Source organism: Cibotium barometz, chromosome 60 (assembly GCF_041138505.1).
Source record: "Cibotium barometz isolate CiBa-2024 chromosome 60, ASM4113850v1, whole genome shotgun sequence".
In the NCBI taxonomy this organism is placed as follows: domain Eukaryota; kingdom Viridiplantae; phylum Streptophyta; class Polypodiopsida; order Cyatheales; family Cibotiaceae; genus Cibotium; species Cibotium barometz.
Window position 1 is genome coordinate 27,383,578 of NC_141105.1, and position 6,000 is coordinate 27,389,577.

Consider the following 6,000-nt stretch of genomic DNA (forward strand, 5'->3'; position numbering starts at 1 on the left):
CCCACCACCTAATCCTCTGTGTTGACATATACTAGATCTACATCACTTTTGCTAGAACCTTCTCTCTCACAAAGTGATAGTGCACCTCAATGTGCTTTGTTCTAGCATGGTATATTGGGTTCCTAGCCAACTGTATAGTACTCATGTTGTCACAATAAATGACAAATGCCCTATCCACAGGCTCACCCATATCACCAAGTAGCTTCTGAAACCAAGCTACCTCACAAGCTGCCATAATAGCAACCCTGTACTTTGTCTTTGTACTCGACAAGGCAAATGTTAGCTGCTTCTTACTACTCCAACTCACAGAAGCACTCCCAAATGAGAATATAAAACCACTGGTAGATCTTCTGTGTCTGCAACACTACCACCCAATTAGCATCTGTGTACCCATGTAGATGTATCTCTATAGAAGCCACATAGAAAAGTCCATAATCAACTGTGGACTTTATGTTCCTGAGAATTCGTTGAGCTGCATCCAAGTGTGGCTTCCTAGGGGCCTGCATAAACTAGCTCACAAGTTTAACAGCATAACTCAAGTCCGGCCTAGTAATGGTCATGTAGATCAAGCTACCCACTATGTGTTGTATGTAGTGGGGTCCTCCAAAAGCTCACCTGTATCTGCGAAAAGCTTTGTGTTTTGCTTTAATGGCACTGAAATAGGCTTACAGCCTGTCATACCATACTTAGTCCAAGCCATATTGCCTCTGCAATAACAAAATGCCATGAGGTAATCTCACCACCTCAATGCCCAAGAAATACCATAGCTCACCCAAATCCTTCATCTCAAACTTTTGCTTCAAAAGCCTCCATGTATATCAACATCACTATCATCAATGATAATCAAGTAATCCACATAGATGACTAATAGCATGATCCCTCTGTCTGTCTTTTTCACATAAAGTGAAAAATCTACATTGGATATCTGAAATCCAATGGTAACAAGATATTACCCAATCTTGTTTGACCATGCTCTGGGTGCTTTTTTCAAGCCATACAAGGCTTTGCATAACCTGCACAGCATAACCTGCACACAATCTGGGTATGCATCACTCTCATAACCTAGTGGCTGCATCATGTAAACTTCTTCTTGCAAATTACCATACAAGAAGGCATTCTTTACATCCATCTAATGTAAAGACCAACCCTTTGCTAGCCATAGCAATGACAGCTCTCACGGGTGTCATTCTTGCCAACTGGGCTGAATGTCTCTTCATAGTCAATGCCTTAAGTCCGCATAACCTTTGGCCATCAATCTTGCCTTATATACCTGCTCCACTGAACCATCAGCATTATGTTTAACTTTATACACCCACTTACATCCAATTGCCTTCTTTTCCTTAGGTAAAGGCACTAACTCCCATGTTGTGTTTGAATCCAATGCTGCCATCTCTTCATTCATAGCATCCTTCCATTTCTTATTTCCAAGTGCTTGCTCAAAACAAATGGGCTCCAATTCCTATATTGCTCTAGCCATGTAAGCATAATGATGGGCTCTATATCCATCATATCTCATTCTGTCTCAACAGGGTACCTAACCCTTGTAGACCTGCATACACCTAAATCACTGCCAGGTTTCCTAACTAAAAAACAGCCTTCATTCTCCTTACACCACGAGTAACCACAGATGGGATGCCAAGCTCCTCGTCAAGGCTCTACTCATAACTACTAGAGTCACCATCCACATATAAGTGACTTGCTGGGGAGTCATCCACATATAAGTGACTTGCTGGGGACAAATCAGGCACAAAAGGTTGATCTATCTTTTCCTTCCCTTTGCATGATGCATGTGTACCTACATCTGTCCTCAACCTACCTGACTAACTACAGTGGGTGTCCTGTTCATAATGTATACAGCTATTGCTACTGCTTTTGCCCAAAAATAATGTGGCATGTGTCACTTCTGAAATGTGCCTGTTTTTTCTTTTTGCAACACCATTTTGTTGAGCGGAGTGTACCTACATGTAAATTATCTCTTGATTCCCTTCTTCCTCAGGAAATTATTGAACTCATTGGAGAAATATTCTCCCCCACAATCTGAGCTCAGGCATTTTATTTGCATGCCTTTTTCCTTCTTGACTAAGGCTTTAAATCTCTGAAAGTGAGCAAACACCACACTTTTCTCCTTCATGAGGTAAACCCACACTTTCCTAGTGTGGTCATTAATGAATGTAACCTAGTACCTGTAACCTACAATTGTTGCAGTCTTGGTTGTAGCAATATATGATGGTAGTGATGTGTGTGAACACACTTAGGACCGTCGGGGCACTTTTTCCCTCACTAGGAGGTTTTTTCCCCCGTGCATATGTACAACTCATTTTGGGGTGTGTACTTATCATTTGTATCTGGCACACATTTGTTCATTCTAATCTAGTGAGTTTGTGTGCTTTCAAGCTTCTCTATCTTGTGTGTGTGTGTGCATTTTTGTGACCCTATCTCTATGAAAAGATTTACGAACATTTGGGTCGAGCTCTTCTTCATCGAGTTGGGGGTTAACATTCCTACCAGAAAACGACCTCAATCCATGATCCTATCAATACAAAATTTTTTGTTAAGTCCCTTTTTCCAATTTAACCAAGACACGTAGGTGAAAAGACCACTATATTTATAATTCGAATCCAACTTTAGATCCAACTTATTTTGGGGTTCCTTAAGGTCTAGTCAACCCTCACAGAATCCTGGGATAAAGATCCCTTCTACAAGAAGAACATACACAACTCATTATCAGAAAATAGTTCATTCATATCCTTAACACAATAATGGTCCATCAGACCAATAATTTCATCTGAACACTTCCCACGAAAATTTCAATTATTTAGGTTCTCAATTTGTCATTCCTCAATTGGGTCTACTGGGTCAAAAGTCAAACAGCAACAAAAATCTATTAGCATGATCCACTAATCTCATAGTGATCTGCTGAAAGTCTTAATTGTCATCCAGGTTACCATTAGAATATTTCAGAGGTCATTTGGAGGGCCTTTTAGAAGAGAGAGGAAATAGAAGTAAACTAATTCCATCAATTAGTATCAAGCTAGCTTACTTGACACTTGATCTAGTGGTCTGCCTCCCTCCTCTCACAACCTTGTTTTTTTAATCTCTCCAATTAAGATACGTTCTTAGGAGAAGAAGGTGTATACTGTAGTGTGCTGTATACAAAGTACACAACGTTTTCGGGATCCGCGGTGCTATTTGGACGCGTTTTGGGCACCGCAAGGTTTCTACAGATGTTTTAGAGAAGCGTCATTTTGGAATGGTTCTGCTCGATTTTAGGTGTTTGGGCTATGCAGCATGGCAAAGATTTGGTGTGCAACAAATCTACAATGTCTTCAATAACATCGACCATCATACTTTCACCAGTAACACTCTATTCTTTACTCTATGTTTTTTTTCATACACTTTGTAGGTGATTCAGTCAGTTGGCAGCATCCACGGTTGCATTCAGTGAATATTGAGTACTTGCAGTGTGTTGAAAGATTTTGCATTTAGTAGAAAGTCATGGCTGGCAGTAGTGATGTATTCAGCATGTTTTCTATTTATGAAAATCTTGTTGGGACTAACTACCCATTGTGGTCCTATATGATGAGGCATGTATTGGTTGGTTGCTAAAGGCCTTTGGAATGTGGTCAGTGTGGTAGTGAGATTTATCCTGTTTCACAACTACCAGTGTAACCAGGTCCTGTAGATACATCTGAAGTAGAATCTGATACAGACGTGGCTCCTCCACATGCACCACCGGTATCACCCACTGCTGCTCAAACACATGCATTGCTTGCACTTTGTGTGAAGCAAAGCATTATTCCTTATATTCGGTCATGTAAGACTTTAAAACAGGCATAGGATACACTTGCTGCATAATACCAGGTGCGTAATGAAGCATGTGTTGCCTATCTATGTAAACAGTTGGAGTCTAAGCACATGAGTGAGGGAGAATCAATGGACAGCTTCTTGACCAAGATTAAAGATTTAAAGAGCATCTTGCTAGTATAGATGAGATATATCCTGATAGTACATTAGTGCCCACAGTTCTCAATGCATTGGCGGATTCTTATCAGAGTTTTGCCTCTACCCTTAGACTCATGATGAAGGGAAATCCGAATTCCGTTATATTTGATGAGATGGTTTCAGTACTCTTGCAAGAAGAGTAGTATAGGTGAAACAGATCTGTTATGCGAGTTGGTGACCAAGCTTTTGCTGCCAATCAGAAAGACAAAGGTAAAGCTTTTTTGCATAGTGGCTATAAGCCAAAATCTAAATCCTCAGGTAAGGATGCAGAGAAAGAAGGTGATAAGCCTAAAAAGAAGGGCAAGTGTCACTATTGCTGCATAAATGAGTGCAAGAAAAGGCTAGAGAAGGAGAAAAAGAAAGAATCGAGCATGGTTGTGGCTGATGCATCTACACCAAGTGTAGAGAAGAAGGAATCTACAAGTTTTTCTCAAGATGTTTGGGCATGGACTGTATATTGCAGTTATGACCCTTATGTTCATAATGTTTGTACTTTGATAGTGGTGTTAGGAAGCACATTACTTCACAAAAAAATTTGTTCTCATCTCTAAAATCTGTCCCAAGTGCAGGAACCATCACATGTGCAAATGGTTCCTCATATCCTGTCAAAGGAGTTGGTAGAGTTGTGCCCACTGCTGCAAATGGGGGTGCATTTACTTTTTCTAAAGTTTTATATGTGCCATGCATTAAGAACTTGTTGTCAGTTTCAACCTTAGCCTTGTCAGGCTTGACGGTGAAATTTGTGGATGACAGATGTATAGTTCATGATAGAAATGATGGTTATTCTATCATTGCCTCAGGTACCTTGTTTCATGGCCTATATAAGATGGATGTATTTGAGAAGTTGTAGCATGATGCTTGCTCAGTCTCTACTACGACTAGTGCTATGAGTGATACATAATTATGGCATGCACAAGTTGGCCATCTAAATGATGGCAGTTTGTTACGCCTTCAAAGGCATGATATGGTGTCTAAGTTGCTAACTCTTGAGACCCCTGCTAGACATGTATGTGGGGTGTATTCTTGGTAAAATTCATCGGGCATCATTTCCAAAAGATGGATCTGTGAGAGCTGTTAAGAAATTATAGCTTATACATAGTGATGTGTGTGGTCCTATGAGGACACAATCTATTGGGGGATATCTCTACTTTGTCACTTTTATTGATGATTACTCTAGATATAGCTGGATATATCCATTAAAACAGAAGTCGGAGGTTTTTATGTGCTTTAAGCACTTTGTATCCATGGTTGAAAATGCATGTGAATGTAAAATTGGCACCCTTCGTTTAGATCGAGGGGGGGAGTATATGTCCAAGGAATTTCATGCATATATGGCTGAAAAAGGCATAAGGCATCAAAGTACAGTGCCATACACACCTCAGCAAAATGGTGTGGCTAAGAGGAAGAATAGGTCTCTCATGGAGATGGCATGATGTATGGTGAAAGCCCAAGATTTATCTCATGGTTTTTGGTTAGACACAACTATGTATGCAAACTATGTGTTGAACAAATGCCCTACCAAGGCCTTGCAGTCTAAAGCTTGGCATGGCAGGAAGCCTTCTGTGGCTCATTTGCATGTTTTTGGTTGTCTTGCTTATGCTCTTGTGCTTGAGCAACAACGCAGTAAGCTTGATGTGATAAGGTAGTTAAATGCATATTTGTGGGGGATACAGTTCAAAAAGTAAGGGATATAGACTCTACCAGCCTTAAAGCGGATTTTGGTAAGTACAGATGTTGTTTTTGTCAAAGACTCAGTTCAGCCCATGCTTTCATGCAGAAAACATCAGAATGTATGCTCACAGGACATGTTTGATTCGCTCCTACCTTTGTTTAATGGAGGGCAGCCATATGTAGAGCAATTGAATGCTCAACCAAGTGTTGAAATTCAGTCTTTGTAGGTGCAAAATCAGCCTGCAAATCAACCTTTTGATGAGGCAATTATTGAGGATGTAGTAGATGAGGAGAGAGCAGTCATAGAAGAATCTAGGCATATGCCAA